Below are 19,705 nucleotides of genomic sequence, written 5' to 3' on the forward strand. Positions count from 1 at the left end.
TATATAAACCTGTGATTGGAAACACCCGGTATCAGTCTTTAACATCAGCAGTAACATCTAGACCAGTGTTTCCCAACCTTGTGCCTCCAGATGTTTTTGGCCTACAACTCCCATCATCCCTAGCTAGCAAGACCAGTGGTCAGGGATGATGGGAATTGTAGTTCAAAAACAGCTGGAGGCACAAGGTTGGGAAACACTGATCTAGACCATGGGAGCTTTTCAGCCCTGTTCTTGAGTTTGTTTAAAATCTAAAACAGCTTATCTTGTGTTCCTTTTTTTTTTTTTGAATTTGTGCCATTTAGGTTTTTAAACCTTTTGTAAAAGCAGCACTAGAATTTTCACAGTTGAGTCCTCAATCCTTTATTACTGCGCTGTGCTTTACCTAGGTCAAGCTAGGATTATAATACTTCAGAATTTTGGGGGGGTTCTACCCTTTTTTGAATTTTGATCATTTAAAGTTTATGATTTTTCTATTTCCTTCTGAGGAAACTGAATAGTTCAGTGAAACGAGGTTTGTAGCCAGCATCCCGTTAAGGCTTTGTTCTGTTTTAGGTTTTTCTAATGTTTTCCTTAAGCTTTTTGATTTTTAATATTTAGTTTATTTCCACAAGATAATATTTCTAGTAGATTACTTCTCGTTTCAGGGATTTTCACAGTATTTCATTTGTTTTGTGCAATTTCTCAATTCCATGACTGTCTTTTTTCTATAGGGATGAGGAACCAGCAGCTCTCTAGCTGTTACCAACTCTGATCATCTCTTACCATTGGCCATGCTGGCTGAGGCTGATGGGAGTTGGAATCCAACATCATATGCAGGACCAGAAGTTTCTTATACTGTTGCAGCTGGTCTCTGAAGCTCCTGATTTTCACTCCTACCCAGCACAGTTGTTTCCCCTCAAAGGCTGATGTCAGAAAGGAGTGGCTTGTTTTACACCGTGACTGCCCAACCTTAACCTTCACACGACCATTGCTCAGTGCTTTTTTTCCAGGGGGTACTCAAGGGTATGCAGTACCAGCACCTCATTTTGTTGTTTAAAAAGTGTGGCACTTATTGTAACAACTTCATGGTGAGTACCAGCACCTATTTCTCTAGAAAGAAAGAAAAGCATTGCCAGTGTCCAATCAGCAGCAGGGAGGTTGCCAGGAAACCGGCCCTGATTGCTATTTAGAATCTGGTTTTATTTATGGTGGAAAGAGAGCCCAAGTATTGGGCCATTACAAACATTCACAAATATTCACATATACTGTGGTGGGCAGGACAGGGAGGGGGCACACAAGCAGACGAGCTGACACAGCCTGGTGCCTAGGCCTTCATCTCTCCAGTTTCCATATGCATCCCAGACTGAGGCTTTGGGTGGGACACTCAGTCCTCATGAATTTGAAGAGTCATCTTGGGTTGGAGGAAGTGTTTGTAGCATTAGAAGAGAGAAAATGCCTACCCACTTTCTTCACATTTTGCATAATTGTATACATGTTCCCACACGCACTGTTTTTTCCAGCATTACAAATGTATCCTTTCATTAGAGGGGATTTGTTCCTGTCCCATGATCGTTTTGCTTGCCTTTTTCTGAACCTTTTCCCAGTTCTACAATGCATTTTTTAGGGACAGTGACCAGATCTGTACAGAGTATTCAAAGTGCAGTATCACCACAGATTTGTATAGTAGTGTTGCAATACTGACAGTTGTTTTCAATCCCTTTCTTAATGGTCCATAAGATGGTATTCACCTCCACAGCTGTGGCACACTAGTTGATGCTTCCATTGAATGTCTCGAATACCTTTTTCCTGGTCAGTCTATCACTCGCTCAGGCCCCTTTAAGTGTACAGTTGAAGCCAGGATTTTTTGCCTCAATGGACATCACTTTGCACTTACTTACATTGAATAGAATTTGCCATTTGAAAGCCCATTCACCCAGTTTGGAGACATCCTTTTTGTTCTTACTGCCCTGACCAATTTGGTGCCATTTGTAAACTTGGCCATCTCACTGCTCATTCAGGTTATTAGTATAATAGTTCAAAACTCAAGTCCCAGTACTGATCCTAGGGGGGCCCTACTTACAGTCTTCCATTGTGAGAACAGCCCATTTATTCTTACCCTTTGCTTCCTGATTGTTGACCAGCTGCTGATCCATAAGACCTTATCCTCTTTATTTCATCACTGCTAAGCTTACTCATTAGTCTTTGGTGAGGAACTGTATCAAAAAGTTTTGAAAATACGGTATCTACCACAGCACCTCCGCAGATATACTTATTGACGCTCTTAAAATAACTGCTATGGGAGGCAAGATGTGTTGGGATATGAGTGCTCACCAGCTGCCAACCAGCAGCTCATTGTTTACATCATGTGATTCATCTGGTGTTACTGAGTGTGAGACAGGATGTTCTTCGCTCTTCTCAAGGTTGGGTTCTCAGTGTAACTTGAGACCTTCCTGTTGTTGCTGCAAAGGGGGAGTGAGTGAGTTGTGTGGAGGTTATTGAGATGTACACACTGTGCTGGTTATTTTTCAGCAAGGCTCTCTTTTTTGTACACTTGGTAATTCTACCTCTAATAATGCTCTGCAATAGCTTTTCCAGTAGAAATGTTAAGCTAACTGGCCTGTAATTTCATGGCAGCTCCCCAATTATCTTTTTTAAAAAATGGTGTTACCTTTAGGACCTCAAGCACAGAGGCTGATCTTAGGGTGTTGCATACTTTTGGTAGCTGATCAGCCATTTCACATTTCAGTTCTTAAGATTACACTTAAGCTTCTGCTGTTCAACACCCTTATTTTGAAATGTTCCATGAAATGAAGGATTTTCATGAGCTCAGGTGAACTACTGCAGCTGCCCAAGGGCCCGTTTTTACCTGGCTCCAGATATATAGTTTGTTGTCATATACTGAAGACTGACCAGTGAGGACAAGTCATGCCCCCTTTGAGCCTGTCACACACCAGTGCAGCTCATTGACTGATACGGGGCATGGGGAGTGGTTTATTTTTTGTGTCCTCCTTCCACATTGCTGGTGGCACATGACGTCCTTGAATTCCCTCTCAACCCTTGCAGCCACCCAATCCAGTCATCTGCTCTGTATGAGAAACATACAGGGGATTCTGGGGGCCACTAGGTGGCGCATCGGAAGATGGCTGACAATAACATCTCTCCGACCCACACAAGGTAATTTGGAGGCTATGATGGGGGTAATTAGCCTCCTTAACCCCCCCCCAGGATTGTGGGGGGGGGGGGACACGGCCCTTGCCTGCTGTGCCCTATACCACCCCCAAATTTGTGAGGGTGGGGGCACTAGGCACAAAGCCCTCCTGTGGGATTCCGGCACTCCTGGACGCCGTCCCTGATTTGCGCCGCTAGTTGCAAGGATCTTCAAAAGAAACAATTTGGACAAGATAAATTGCACATGCTTCAAGGAAAAAGGGGAGTAAAGACTGCTGACAGAAGAGATCTCTGATAACAAGACAAGAATAAAATATGAGAAGATACGTCAAGATACGGTACGACAAATGACTGAGGGGGGAGGGGGGGAAAACCTGCCTTCCCTTTTATTATGTGATTTAACAAGAATCCCCTCCCCTAATGAGTCAGAAATCAAGGACTTAAGCTGTGGATTTAAGGCTGTGTGGAGATAAACGTTCGATCCAAAGCAATGTTTCAAGATGAAGCTGGAAAGCTAAGAGTTTTGGAATGATGCAGTTAAAAATGCCGTCGCCATTTTGGGAGGCATTGTTGGAGCTCTTGGGTCTGGGAGGAGAAAGAGAGAAATAGAGTTGACTTTCGGGACAGCGCCAATGACTAATGGCGGATTCCTTCTGAGCTCCGGAGGGAATCGGCTCCGCGGGATCGGGTCTTACCGCTGCGGTGAAGCGGGGACCCTAAAAAATCACAGGCGGTGAAGCCTGTGAACGTGGTGACTCGGCGGGCACCATCTGCGCCCCCCAAGCTGCGAAGGAGCCTTTTTAAAGGCTCCGGAACGGGACGGGGTGAGCGGCGCGGTGCTGAGAGTCGACTGCTCCTTCCACGGAGTGAAGCCGCACGGCCATTGTCGAAGAACGCTGACTTCTTTCTGAACAATCGGACTCTAAAGCAACTACCCGTGAGTAGGTTTAAATCGAATCAATTTGAGGAAAAATTTGAACAATTTCGGTACCGAAACGGGAAAGGCATAAACAGGAAGTCTGCCTTTCCTGCTTGTAAACAGACCAAAGCAAAGAGACTATAAAGCGGAAACTCTGAAAGACGTCTTATAAAGGTTTAAAATCGAACATCAAAAAAGTGGTTCCCCTCCTGTTTGCAGGAGTGGAGGGGGAGAAGTTTGAGCATTATTTACCTGCAAGAAAAGGGGGAAGGAAAGATATATCCGCCGCCTCCAAAACCTGGGAACGGGCTGCCTTTGAAAGGGAAAGCCGATCAGTGGGAAGACTGTCAGCACGTTAAAGGTAAAGACTCTTGAAATAATTCTGCGTAAGATATAGTGTTTCTAGACTGCTCTTGATTATAAAGTAACTTTTAAGGACATTGAAACTGTGGCTTTTAAGTGATTTGGGGGACTTATAAGGACCATATTTGTTTTAAAAAGTGTTTTAAAAAGTGAAGCTGGAAATGTGTCCCCCTAGAGGAGACTTTGTTGCAATAACAACTAAGCCACTAAGTAACTAAGCCATTGGAAAATTCCTCTTCACAACAAATCTACCAGGCGTGAGACTGACCTTGGATTTTCATAAGAGTGTTATGGCAAATGATAAAGGGAAGATAGAGCTGGTACAGGAAAAAATCGCCAGGTCTGGCAGACAATACAGGACTGACAGTACACATCAGCGAAGGGCTTCAACATCTGGAGCAGCAGGTACAGCAGGAGCTGCTGCTTTGCAAACAAAACTAAAGGTTATGTCATCTGAAGATGTATTGGCTCAGGCACTTGGTAAAATCAATGAATCCTTGGAAAATTTAGCTAAACAGGTAGCAGAGACAAATAAACAAGTAGCAGAAACAAACAAACAAGTAGCTGAGGCCTCAGCAAAAATTTATTTGAATACCACAAGCATTAACAAATTGGGAAAGAAGGTGAATTCTAACACACAGTCCATCGAAAAACTATTAGAGGAATCGGCCACGACCCGAAAGATAGCAGAGGAAGCAAAGGAAATTGCAATTGCCACTCAGGAGAAGATACCACTGGTATATAAGAAACTAGAGGACCATGATCTGACATTGTCTATGATTGAACTACAAGGAAAGGAGAGAAATTTAAGAATCAGAGCAGTACCGGAAAGTGAGAAGGACAACTTGGCGGACTTCCTTACAAAGGAATTTACAGATTTTTGGCAACAGGACTTGGGGAAGGAAGAATTCAAGATAGTGAGTGCATTTAGACTTGGCAAAAGACAAAGAAAGAACAAGGTAAGAGATTGTTTGATTACTTTTCGAACAAAAGAAGAAAGAGACAAAATTTTGAATTTGTGGAGATCTTTAAGGATATACCAAAATATATTCTGGATGTAAGGACCTATTACGGAGATCTTGTCGTTCTACTGAGAAGAAACAGAATACTCTTCAGGTGGGAATTCCCCCAAGGCCTATCTTTCAAATATAAAGGAAGGAAAATAAGAATAAGGACAGTGAATGACAAAGACAAGTTTTTGAAAGATCACGAAGAGGATTTACAGAAAGAAGTGGAATCTGGAGAGGAGCCAATCGCACCAGAAAAAGGAATATTAGACATAGCAAACTTATCATTCGGACTCCTTGGCCCAAGGAAAGATACACCACCAACAGAAGAAGAAGAACTACTCGGTGCAGCTGGAGGGAAAACTAAGTAACTTCAACATGGCTCTGCAACTTCTAAGTTGGAACTGTAATGGACTTAACTCCCCTCGGAAGAGAAAAATGTGTATTTCATATATTAAGAAAAGAACAATTGGACTTGATTTGTTTACAGGAAACACACGTAATGAGGCTACACAGGAAAATACTTATTAATAAGAGATTGGGACAAGAGTTTATTTCGTCTGACAAAGTTAAAAAGAGAGGAGTGGTGATATACGCAAAGGAGAAACTTTCACCGAAATTAATTTTTAAAGATGAACAAGGAAGATATTTGGCAATTGAAATTCAATTCCAAGGAGAGAAATTTTTGATTGTAGGGGTGTATGCACCAAATCTGAATTCTTCAAGAAGTTGCATGAGACTTTACTGGACTATCTAGATTACAATTTGATTTTGATGGGAGATATGAATGGAGTAGTTTCTACAAATATGGATAAAGCACAGAGACAGGTAGTCACAAAAGATGGCAGACTACCAAAAACCTTTTTTGAGATGACAGACAATATGGACTTAGTGGATATTTGGAGAACAAAGAACCCTCTCGGAAGAGAGGGAACATTCTTTTCTGAAGCCAAGATGACATGGACTAGAATTGACCAAATTTGGGTAACTAGAGGAATGGCACCAAAGATAAAGAAAGTGGAAATCTGCACAAAAACCTGCTCCGACCATAATGCTGTAAAGATGGAGATGAAACAAATATCAACTGGCTCCTTCAGATGGAGGATGAATGACACCCTATTTAGAGATGAAGATGTGTACCAAAAGGCCCAAAAAACTTTGAGAGATTACTTTGAAATAAATATGAACACTGATGTTGAGAAAAGAGTAATCTGGGACGCAAGCAAAGCTGTTATGAGAGGGTTCCTGATACAACAAAATGCAATAAAGAAGAGAAGCCAAAATGAGAAAAAAGATAAAAATTTAGAGAAAATAAAAGAAAGGGAAAAGAAATTGAGAGTGAAACCAAAGTCGCAAGAGATTTTGAGAGAAATTAAATTATATCAAACGCAATACATGGAACTGATGAACCAAGAAATAGAATGGAAAATTAAACAAATGAGACAAAAGACATTTGAATCAGCAAATAAATGCGGGAAACTATTGGCTTGGCAAATGAGAAAAAGACAAGAACTAAATACGGTTACAAATTTAGAAGTGGAAGGAAAGAACATACACAACCCAACTGAGATTAGAAATTGTTTCCAGAGGTATTTTAAACAATTATACTCACAAGGGCCACAGAAAGAAATGGATATAGACCGATTTTTAGAGACAAATGGATTACAAAAAAATTCTCATGAAAGAAAATGAATGTTGAACCATAAAATAACTGAACAGGAAATAGAAGGTGCCATTCAAAACATGCAACTGGGCAAGTCTCCGGGACCGGATGGGCTGACTTCCAGATATTATAGATCTTTGAAGGAGTGATTATTACAACTTTTGAAGGAAGTCTGCAATGAAGTTTTGGAGGGGAAAAGGGCACCAGATTCGCGGAAAGAGGCATATATTACACTTATACCGAAAACAGAGACTGAAAAGACTCAACTTAAGAACTACCGCCCTATATCGTTATTAAATGTGGATTGCAAAATTTTTGCTGACATTTTGGCTAAGAGATTGAAAAAAGTTTTGATGGAGGAGATTCATGGAGACCAAGCGGGCTTTCTCCCGGGAAGACACTTGTTTGATAATTTGAGGAATATAATTGATATTTTGGAAAAACTAGAAGTGAACATAAATACTAAAGCAGTTTTGATATTTGTGGACGCGGAGAAAGCCTTTGACAATATTTCTTGGAGCTTTATGAAAAAGAATCTTCAGGGGATGGGGGTAGGCCAAGGTTTTGAAAATGGTATAGGTGCAATATATTCTGAGTAAAAAGCTAAGTTAATTGTAAATAATGTGGTGACAGAAGAATTTAAGATAGAAAAAGGGACACGACAGGGGTGCCCAATCTCCCCATTGCTTTTTATATCAGTCCTGGCGTTTTTGCTGAATATGATCAGAAGGGACCGGTTGGTTAAAGGTATACAGGTCGGAGCCAAAAAGTACAAATTGAGAGCATTTGCAGATGACCTAGTACTAACATTACAAGAGCCAAAATCTAGTACTAAAAGGGTCTTAGAACTAATTCAAGAATTTGGTCAAGTGGCAGGATTTAAATTGAACAAGTCCAAAACTAAGGTTCTAGAGAAAAACTTAACAGCAATTGAAAAAGAGAGGTTTCAGAATGAGACAGGTTTGGCTGTGGTTAAGAAAGTGAAATACTTGGGGATTAACATGACAGCTAAAAATGTGAACTTATTTAAAGATAATTATGAGAAATGTTGGACAGAAGTGAAAAAAGATTTAGAAATCTGGTCAAATTTGAAGCTTTCCTTGTTTGGTCGAATTGCAGCTATAAAGATGAATGTATTGCCTAGAATGTTGTTTCTGTTTCAAACATTGCTAATTGTGGACAAGATGGACTGTTTCAAGAAGTGGCGGAATGATATCTCTAGATTTGTCTGGCAGGGCAAGAAGCCCAGAATAAAATTTAAGATTTTAACTGATGTAAAGGAAAGGGGGGATTTGCCCTGCCAGACTTTACTATGAATCAGCAGCATTCTGCTGGTTGAAAGATTGGCTGCTCCTTGAGAATACAGACATTTTGGATTTAGAAGGCTTTAACAATATTTTTGGGTGGCATGCATATTTGTGGTACGACAAGGTCAAAGCTCATAAAGCATTTAAAAACCATATTGTCAGGAAAGCTTGTTTAATGTCTGGATTAAATATAAAGATTTGTTGGAAAATAAAACCCCAAGGTGGTTGTCGCCAATGGAAGCAAAGGCTGTGAAAAGGCTCAATATGGAGGCCAAATGGCCAAAATATTGGGAAATATTGGAACAAGAAGGAGACAAATTGAAATTGCAGAGTTTTGAGAAATTAAAAGATAAAGTGCGAGACTGGCTTCACTATTATCAGATAATGGAGGCTTATAAATTGGACAGGAAAATTGGCTTCCAGGTGGAAAAATCAAAATTGGAAACAGAATTGCTAGAACCAAAAAGTAAGATTTTGTCAAAGATGTATAACTTGCTGTTGAAATGGAATACGCAAGATGAAACGGTTAAATCAGCTATGATTAAGTGGGCATAAGATATTGGTCATAACATTATGTTTGCTGACTGGGAACAGTTGTGGACCACCGGTATGAAATTTACGGCATGTAATGCCTTAATAATAATAATAATAATAATAATAATAATAATAATAATAATAATAATTTATTATTTATATCCCGCCCATCTGGCTGGGCCCCCCCAGCCACTCTGGGCGGCTTCCATAGAAACCAGGAAACACTAAAATATCATACATTAAAAACTTCCCTGAACAGGGCTGCCTTAAGATGTTTTCTGAATGTCAAGTAGTTGTTTATCGTTTTGACATCTGATGGGAGGGCGTTCCACAGGGCGGGCGCCACTACCGAAAAGGCCCTCTGCCTGGTTCCCTGTAGCTTTGCTTCTCGCAATGAGGGAACCGCCAGAAGGCCCTCGGCACTGGACCTCAGCGTCCGGGCAGAACGATGGGGGTGGAGACGCTCCTTCAGGTATACTGGGCCGAGGCCGTTTAGGGCTTTAAAGGTCAACACCAACACTTTGAATTGTGCTCGGAAACATACTGGGAGCCAATGTAGGTCTTTCAAGACCGGTGTTAGGTGGTCTCGGCGGCCGCCCCCAGTCACCAGTCTAGCTGCCGCATTCTGGATTAGCTGTAGTTTCCGAGTCACCTTCAAAGGTAGCCCCACGTAGAGCGCATTGCAGTAGTCCAAGCGGGAGATAACTAGAGCCTGCACTACTCTGGCGAGACAGTCTGTGGGCAGGTAGGGTCTCAGCCTGTGTACCAGGTGGAGTTGGTAGACAGCTGCCCTGGATACAGAATTGACCTGTGCCTCCATGGACAGCTGTGAGTCCAAAATGACTCCCAGGCTACGCACCTGGTCCTTCAGGGGCACAGTTACCCTATTCAGGACCAGGGAGTCCTCCACACCAGCCCGCCCCCTGTCCCCCAAAAACAGTACTTCTGTCTTGTCAGGATTCAGCCTCAATCCATTAGCCGCCATCCATCCTCCAACCACCTCCAGGCACTCACACAGGACCTTCACTGCCTTCACTGGTTCTGATTTGAAAGAGAGGTAGAGCTGGGTATCATCTGCATATTGATGGACACCCAGTCCAAACCCCCTGATGATCTCTCCCAGCGGCTTCATATAGATGTTAAAAAGCATGGGGGAGAGGACGGAACCCTGAGGTACCCCACAAGTGAGGGCCCAAGGGTCTGAACACTCATCCCCCACCACCACTTTCTGAACACGGCCCAGGAGGAAGGAGCGAAACCACTGTATAACAGTGCCCCCAGCTCCCAACCCCTCTAGACAGTCCAGAAGGATGTTATGGTCGATTGTATCAAAAGCCGCTGAGAGATCCAGCAGAACTAGGAAACAACTCTCACCTTTGTCCCTAGCTCGCCGGAGATCATCAACCAGTGCGACCAAGGCAGTTTCGGTCCCATGATGAGGCCTGAACCCCGATTGGAAGGGATCCAAATGGTCCGCGTCCTCCAGGCGTGCCTGGAGTTGTTCAGCAACCACACGCTCAATCACCTTGCCCAAGAATGGAAGATTTGAGACTGGGCGATAGTTGGCCATACTGGCTGGGTCTAAAGATGGTTTTTTAAGAAGCGGTTTAACGACCGCCTCTTTCAGCGGATCTGGGAATGTTCCCTCACAGAGGGAAGCATTCACCACCCCGCAGAGCCCATCGCCCAGCCCTTCCCGGCTTGCTTTTATTAGCCAGGATGGGCAAGGATCAAGGAGACAGGTGGTTGGTTTCACGCGTCCAAGCAGCCTGTCCACATCCTCGGGGGTAACGGATTGAAACTGATTCCATGCAACTTGACCAGACAGGGCTCTAGCACTCTCCCGCCCCAGCCCTGCTCCCACGGTGGTGTCTAGCTCCTTCCGAATATGAGTGATTTTATCTGCAAAAAACTTTGCAAAATCGTTGCAGGAGATCTTGGGGTCTTTACAAGGCCCCGGTGGTAAAGGTGGTTCCGTTAAATTGCGGACCACCTGAAAGAGTCTCCTGCTACTATTTTCTGCAGATGCAATAGAGGCGGTGAAGAAAGTCTTCTTCGCCGTCGCTATCGCCACTTGGTAGGCTCGACGTTGAGCTCTAACCTGTGTCCGGTCAGATTCGGAGTGAGTTTTCTGCCACCGACACTCTAGCCGTCTCAGCGATTGTTTCATCGCCCTCAGCTCCGAAGAAAACCACGGGGCTGTCCGGGCTCCATGCAATCGGAGAGGGCGCTTCGGAGCCAGACAATCAATAGCCCTGGTTAACTCCGCATTCCAGCGGGCCACCAGGGAATCAGCTGAAAGGCCATCAACATGGGATAAAGCATCCCCTACCACTCTCTGGAAACCATTTGGATCCATTAAGTGGCGGGGGCGGACCATCCGAATTGGTCCCACCTCCCTGCAGAGGGGAAGGGTCGCGGAGAAGTCCAGTTGCACCAGGAAGTGATCTGACCATGGCACTTCTTTGGTTTCACTTTTACTTAGTGTCAGATCACCCACGTCACTAGAGGTGAATACCAGGTCTAAGGCATGTCCATGACTATGAGTTGGGCCCAACTTATTCAGGGACAGCCCCATGGAGGCCATGCTTTCCACGAAGTCCCGAGCGGCCCCTTGTAAGGTCGTGTCGGCATGGATGTTAAAATCCCCTAGGACAACCAAGCTAGGTGTATCCAGGAGAACATCCGCCACGACCTGAAGCAGCTCGGACAGGGAATCCTTGGTGCAGCGGGGAGGTCGGTACACCAAAAGGAATCCTGTACTGCCCCTATTGCCCAACTTCCAGAACATGCACTCAGAAAACTGGGTCTTCCCAGTAGGACGCCTGATGCAAACTAGTGACTTCCTAAAAATCACTGCAACCCCCCCTCCCCGCCCACATGACCTGGGTTGCTGTGCGTAAGAGAAACCCAGTGGGCAAGCGGCAGCAAGGACAGGCCCATCTGCTTCCTCCAACCAGGTCTCTGTCACACATGCCAGGTCAAATCCTCCATCCACAAACAGGTCGTGGATGGCAGTGGTTTTATTCATCATTGACCTGGCATTACACAGCAACACCTTCAGGTCATGTGGGTTTCCCCTGTTGATTCCAGTATCCATCCGGTCAAGGCCAGACCCGGAGGCAGGGATAGTCTTCAAACAGCGACTAAACCTGCCTCCTCGGTAATGACATGGTCTGGTCTTAGTGTAACTCCGCCTCCTGCCCATGATCACTGAGATCGGATGTCCCAGTGCTTCCGCCCCTGTGGAACTTGTCCCAGCCATCGTGTTGGCTGGGGCCCCACTCCCAGGCAGCCCTGATCCCGCCCCTTAAAAACAAAATACAAACTATACAGAACCAATAAAACAACAGAAAACAAAACAGAACAATAATACTAAAATTAATCCCCAACCAAATATCCATCCCACCCACCCACCCCAACAGAAGAAAAAAGGAAAAAGAGAAATACAAATTTAAATTGCCACCGACTGCTTGAGGACATTTTAAAACACATTAACCACTTGGAATAAGGGCCTTGGCCGCGCCCCCTGGGCCAGTTGGAAAAAGCCCTGGAAGGGAGCAGGCCCTGCAGTCCTCACCCAGCCGATGGTCCGAGGCCTCCCAGCAGCAGGAGTCCCTTTATAGCTGGGAGAGAGGGCTTGGGCCACCCCCCCTGGGCCAGTTGGAAAAGGCCCTGGAAGGGAGCAGGCCCTGCAGTCCTCACCCAGCCGATGGGAGAATATTATGAAAATGATATATAGGTGGTACATGACCCCAGTCAAGCTTGCAAAAATCTACCATTTGCCCGATAATAAATGTTGGAAATGTAAAGAAACTGAAGGAACATTCTTTCACCTTTGGTGGACGTGCCCAAGGATTAAGGCTTTCTGGGAAATGATTTATAATGAAATGAAAAAGGTATTTAAATATACCTTCTTGAAGAAACCAGAGGCCTTTCTCCTGGGCATGGTCGGCCAATTGGTGCCAAAGAAGGACAGAACATTTTTTATGTATGCAACAACAGCAGCAAGAATACTCATCGCAAAGTATTGGAAGACACAAGATCTACCCACTCTGGAAGAATGGCAGATGAAGGTGATAGAATATATGGGACTGGCAGAAATGACTGGCAGAATCCGAGACCAGGGAAAAGAGTCGGCGGAAGAAGACTGGAAGAAATTTAAGGACTATCTAGGGAAATATTGTAAAATTAATGGATGTTAGAATGATGTTGGTTAGAAATTAAATGGTTTTCAGCTGTAATGTTTAAGATAATTGGGGGGGGGAAGGTTGAAAATTAAGCGAAAATTAATGGTGAGGATTTGCTGAATTAACAATTTGAATTGGAATACAAATGGGGAGGTATGAGGAGGTCTGGGAAGTAAGTTATAAGAAAATAAGTGAATGGAATTTTATGTGGTTTTTAATTGTTTTTAGTTTTGTATTTTTGTTATTTCTTTTTGTTTGTGTTTCTTTTTTATTATTGTTTTTGTATAACTTATGAAATGTTAATAAATATCTTATAAAAGAGAGAGAGAGAAATAGAGTTGTTTACATATCGTGGATCAACTCCTCGGTGGGACTTAAGAGCGACAAATGCCAAAATTTACGATGGAAAGAGTGATGTTATCTACGAAGGAGATATATGGAAACCATATGGACTTAGTGGAGGAACGGGAAATCCACACAGGATTATTATACTTGCTATCGGCTTAAGGAGACTAACAGAAGAGATCGTAAAGGAAAAAGAGAAATTATATGAACAAGATATGATGTGGAAACACCAAGATAAGACTGGATAGAATTATGAACTTTGTCTGGACTGATTGGGACTGATTTGGACATTAACGCAGTAATAAGAAGATGATCTGAATCCCCCTTTGGATCTTGAAGTATGGGTTCCCCCAACAAAATTTAAAAATTTGGCTTTGTAATTTGGAATTTATGCGATGTGATTTAATTTGATGTGATTGGCCAGTTAATAAAAAATATTTTTTTTAAAAAAAAAAGAGAAACAATTGGGGGATTCTAGTCTACCATGTAATAATAACTGGCTACAGCTTCATGCTAGGCCCCAGCTTGGATCCCAAGCAGTTAGGAGAGAGAAATTTAAATGAGGCTCACATCCATGATTAGGTTACTGGGCAGTTTATCATCTGGCATGCATATCCTTTCTTCCAACAGAAATGGGGAACCTGTGACTGGCCATATGTTGGACTCCTGGCTCCTATCAGCCCTGGGCAGTATGGCCAGGTCACAAGTTTCCAATCCCTGCCTTACAGAGTAGGGACCATGCCTCCTTGTTCCAGTGAATAGCCAATAAATGCTTTTCTAGATTAAAGGACAAGATTTGTCCCCCAGGAACTACAGTTGTGCCCAACAAGGATTGTGTGTGCATCCCACTTGAGTTTGGAACAGCATCTCCTTTCAGCCAGGCATTCCATGCCCCAGGCTTGGGTAGGGAACAGGTATCATGTCAAAGGGAAAGCAGGCACAGGAGAGGAATGAACCCTAGTCCCCTAGAGCCCAGCCCAGCATCATAAGTGACAACTTGCAACACAAAACAAAGCAGGCACAATTCAGGGGGTTCCAGAAATTCACCATCTTGCTGCATTCCTCTCTGCACCAGGAAAGCAGCCTGATATGCCAGTAAAAGCTCTGCTTTGAGGAGAGAACCCACCTCTTTCCCTTGCTGTAGGAGAGCAAGGGAGTGAAATCTTGCTACTGTAAGTTGGTTGTTGTCAAAAAAAGATGGAGGAGATAGCCCAAGTTCTTGCTGGAGAAAAGGAGTAGTAACAGGTGACGAGGTAATTACTTTACTTTCCGAGTGGGCTTCAGGATGGAGTGGAAAACACAGGAATGCCTGTGCCTTCTGCCCAATACCTGCATCAAAGAAGAGTGCCTTGACTTTCCACCTTCAGTTCTTTGCCCGTGCCAGGAGATTCTGGGAAATGAGGCGACAGTCCCACATAACACTCCTGACTAGAAAGCCAACCTAACTGCTGAAGACAAAGTGGGAGATAATCCCAGCTAGGGAGGACAGATTTTTCAAACCAATCCTCCTCCCAGGAATAATAGAAACCTTGTGTACAGCTAAGCTATGATGGAGCTGATCGGAGATAGGAAACACCTGTGGACACCTTAGCTGCTGCTGACCATTGGGTAAGTTGGCTGGAAGTGCTTGGAGTTGAAGTCCACCCACAGCAACCAAAGGGCCACAGGTTTCCTGTCCATGGACAAAACCTTCCATGTTGAACAGACCGCCTGCCCCCCTGCAGCTAGTCCTTCCCTTTGCGCAACACTGACAGGGAAGACTTTTGCAAAGACAGGATGCTGCTGCAGCAAATCCCACCTTAGCTGAATGGTATGAGGGATAACCCAGCAAAGTGCCTTAAGATTTTTCTGCAGCAGATAATTATACTCTGTGTAAAGGGAATTGGGGTTGCTCGTGCGTAAGTGGCCGCTGCTCTAGGCAACATTGTCTGGCTAAACCTTTCCCTGGCTGAACAGCACTTTCACTGCCTCCCACCGCCCTTGATTCTCTTATGAAACCTCTTTTCAGGTTCTTGTCAATAAACCCCCGCAACTCCTGCATCTCTCTGTCTGACATGGCATACAGTTTACCCACTGGCAGCTGAGCTCCTGGGAGTAGGTTGATTTGACAGTCAAAGGGCCTATGGGGGGGTAGTCTATCCGCTTCCTTCTCACTGAAGACCTCCTGCAGGTCAGCGTATTGCGGTGGTACCTTCCCTTTTCCCCCCACCGCCATCCCTGCCACCCTGGCTACAGCCATCCTCGGGGTCCCCCCCCCCCCGTGACAGTGCTCCAAGCAGTGAGCTGACCCAAAAGTAACTGTCCGCTGGTGCCATGCCACCACTGGATCATGTAGTGCCAGCCAGCTCATCCCCAGTATGATTGGTGGTCCTGCCAGTGTGGCTACGTGGAAGGCAATGGTTTCTGTGTGTCTGGAAACTCTCATTCTCATGGGGGGAGTCTGGTGCGTCACTTCTCCTCCCAGGAGTTCTCTGCCATCAATGGTCGTTACTTGTAAGGGACACTCTAGAGGCAGAAGGTGGAGCTGGTGCTCCAGCGCGAAATCCTTGCTAAAAAAATTGCAAGAACTGCCGGAATCCAGCAGTGCCTTCACCTTGATTGGGTGCCCATTAGGGAGTTCTAGTACCACCTCTATGGCTATCGCTGCTTGGGGGGGGTCTGGCTTGGGCACTTTTACTGGTTGCTGGCCTGGCTGCTGTGCCCGCAGATCAGCAACCAAGCGTTGGCTTTTCCCTGCTCCTTATCCCCCTCCTCCTCCTCACAGCCAGCAGCCCCCACCATTCCTTGCCATGCCTTCCTCTGAGGGCAGACCCTGGCAAAATGTCCTGGCTGTTGGCAGAGGAAACACTTCTTGGTTGTTTTCCCCTCCTTTCCCTCCTTCTTTCGAACTTCGTCGGAGTTTGAAACCCCCCGCGTGCGCGCTCCCCCAATCTCCATTGGTTCCACTGGCTGGGAAGGTTGCTCCGGTATTTCAGGAATGCGGTTGTCATGCCAACGCTCTCCCCTCCCTTCCCGCTTCTCTAGAGCGCGCGCTTCTTGGCGTACTCCTATCGCAAGCACAGCTTTAGTCAGCTGATCCATCGATTGAGGGCGGGGCGCGCGGGAAAGTTCATCCTTCACCGAGGGGGATAAGCCTTCCTCAAAAAGCATTTGCATGGGTTCCGAACCCAGTTCCCACCCAAGTCTGTGGATAAGCATCACAAAACGCGACCAGTACTCTCTAACTGACTGGCCCCCCTGCTTGCACGCCATCAGTTCCCTGCGCGTCACACTCTGCTCCACTTCACTTGAGAACATGGTATCCATGGCGCCAAAAAATTTCCTACGGTCCTTTAGAGCAGCATTCTGCGTTGCCATTGATGGCCGGATCCATTCTCTGGCCGCGTCCTGAAGATGCCCGATAACATAAGCCACCCTCTCCCCATCATCAGCAAAGTCATCATACTGCAGTTCCAGCGTGTACTGTACCTCCGTCCTGAATGCATTATAATCTCTGGGGTTTCCCCCAAACTTGTGCACCAGTCCCGGTACCTTCCTTGCAATGGGGGTGGGCTTCCCCTGGGCATCTTGAGTCCGCCTTTCATCTAGCCGCGCCGCTAACAGGGCCACCTGCCGTTCCAAATCTCAGTTTCTCTCCTCCAGATTTGGCACTGCCGCTGCTCCCTCTCCGGCGCCTGCTCCTCCTGTTTGACTCATGATGCTGCCTGTCCTGTCGTTGTGCACAAGCAACGTCAAGGACTGACGGATTGCTGTAAAGGGAATTGGGGTTGCTCGTGCATAAGTGGCCGCTGCTCTAGGCAACATTGTCTGGCTAAACTTTTCCCTGGCTGAACAGCACTTTCTCCGTGGCTGTGTCAGTCACTGGCAGAATCTGTCAGTGGGCGTTTCCTGAACTTCTTCCAGCATAAAAGCTCTTTGACACCAAGTCGCCGCCTAGCCTCCCTGCGCGGAAGTTTTCTGCGCAGAGTGGGTGTGGCCAGCGGAGGTCCTGGGCTCTCCCTGCTGGTCTCTGTGGAAGAGTCTTGGAGCCATCTCTCCGAAGTCCTTCCCGGCTCCCTTTTCTTCCTGGTGTCACGCTGATTTCCTTCCTCCGAGGAAGTGTTCCCTCTCTCCCAGCTGGGCCCTTCTCCTGCATCGCTAGGGAGCCTTACCTCCACTCTTGGCTCCGATGGCAGTTCCCTGACACTCTGGTAGTGTTTAAAGTGAGTATAAGGAACCTGTGACTCTCAAGAGTCCTTGTCCATTGCCCATGCTGGCTGGGGTGTTCTGAGTTTCCCCAACATCTGGAGGGCCACACGTTCCCCACTCCTGGTTTAAAGAGGAGGCAAAGGGGGCTAAGTCCTAAAAAACCAGCTGTGTGAACAGAGCACTTGACTCCTTTAAAGAAATTAGAACATTGGGTTTGGATAGAGCTGGGAGAGAATGTGTACGTGGAGGCTGACCCTTTCAACTTCCTCGCACCCTGTTTTACACAACTGGAATTACAGCAGCTTTAGCTGAGGGGTGAGTGGAATGGGAATTCCAGTCAGGAAAATGCAAGTCGCTTAAATGATGCACCTTCAAAAAACACAATGCAGGCTCTCAAATTAAAACTGTCCTTCAAGATGCCTTCGTGTTCAACAGTTTAGGTGATGGACAACAGTATCAGAGCCAAAATCCATTTCCCTTCCTTGCTGATCTTGGTTTACTGGTCCGTACTGGGACTAAGAGCTCAGCACTCTCTTCCCCCAACCAACAACAGCTTGCTTTGTCCTGGGAAGGATATGGCAAGAAACTGTTTTCAAAAGTCAACTGTTATTGTACAGGTAAGCATCAAGTGGAAGTTGTAAACGGCCTTCTTTAGTCTGTACAACTCACTGCCAAAAATGGGTGGAAGAGGCAGCCATTACGGCATATAGATAACATCCGTTTTCCCCTCAGAGCAGAAGTGCTTCTATGATGGGGTTGCTTTCCACCCACCCCCCACCCTATCCACCAGGCTTCAGAAGTAAGAGGCCGGACCCAAAAAATGAGGCAGGAGACTGAGGCTCTGATGCAGGTTTTTCTGTACATAAGTTTTTTTTGACACCAAAGTGTTGCTTAAAACAAATCAGAAGAAGCAGCAGCAGCAGCAGCTGCAGCAGCTGCAACACATGCCCCAAAGCCTTGGTGGAAGAGAGAGATGGTGGCGGAGAGAAGGGAACGCTGTTTGCTTTTTCCAAGGAAGGAGGCCAGAAGAGGCAGCCTGCTTGGAAAACTGATTTTGGAGCTGTGCAAGGAAATGCAGCTCCCCGAGTGGGAAGGGGGGGGACACAACACAAAAGAACAAAAATGTCACCACCCAAAACAACCTCCCCAGAGCAGAGGAAGAGCCAAAATAATAAGAGATTGTCCAGTCCTTGTTATTTTTTTAAAAAAATATTTATTGAAATTTTTAAGTAATAGTGTAACAAACAAACAAAGTTATAACATAGCATAACATATTTTCTCATCTTCTTGTGACCTCCTCGCACCTCCCACCCCTACCTTCCATGTTATAAAGTTAATCCAGCAAATTATCACCTTACTTCCATCCTTACTGTCTGATTATCGGTTAAATTTAACCAAATAGTTATCCGAAAGAAAGTTTGTTTTATCTTACATTTTAACTTATGTTCCTACTCCACTTCATCTATTTTGATGGTGCCAAATTGTTTATAATCAAGCATCCTGCTTAACATTCATACAATTTACAATGTTTTTGCAAATAAATCTTAAATTTTTTCCAATCTTCTTCTACCGTCTCCTCTCCCAGATCTCGGATTCTGCCGGTCATCTCAGCCAGTTGCATATAGTCCATCAGTTGCATCTGCCATTCTTCCAGTGTGGGTAAATCTTGAGTTTTCCAGTGTTTCGCGAGAAGTATCCTTGCTGCTGTTGTTGCGTACAATTATAAAAAGTCCCTCTTTACTCACGGGTCCAATTATAAAAAGTCCCTCTTTACTCACGGGTTGTAGCTTCTGATTCCGAATTTAAAGGAAAAAAGGTCAGCGCTCACCGACAGCAGCTGCGTGGCTTCACTCTGCAGAGTAGCGATCGACTCACAGCGCCGCAACCCCCTCCACGATCCGAGGCTCCTTACGGGGTCTCTTCAACGTTTCGGGGGTCGCTTTTGGCACCCGCCGAGTCCCACGTCCATAGGCTCTTGCTGCCTGTGGTTTTTCGGTGCGGGTCTCCGCTTTGCCGTAGCGGACGACCCGATTCCGCAGAGC

The 19,705-nt window shown here is 45.3% G+C and overlaps 1 protein-coding gene across 1 annotated transcript in view; it reads right to left on the minus strand.

Annotated features, from left to right (window-relative positions):
• The window catches only part of LOC309361218 (uncharacterized protein), a gene marked incomplete at its 3' end in the record, with an annotated part of 424,120 nt that overhangs the window by 112,950 nt on the left and 291,465 nt on the right, over positions 1–19,705 (minus strand). The gene's annotated exons all lie outside the window — the stretch shown is intronic.

Source organism: Podarcis melisellensis (assembly GCF_964234715.1).
Source record: "Podarcis melisellensis genome assembly, chromosome: W".
NCBI classification, from domain to species: domain Eukaryota; kingdom Metazoa; phylum Chordata; class Lepidosauria; order Squamata; family Lacertidae; genus Podarcis; species Podarcis melisellensis.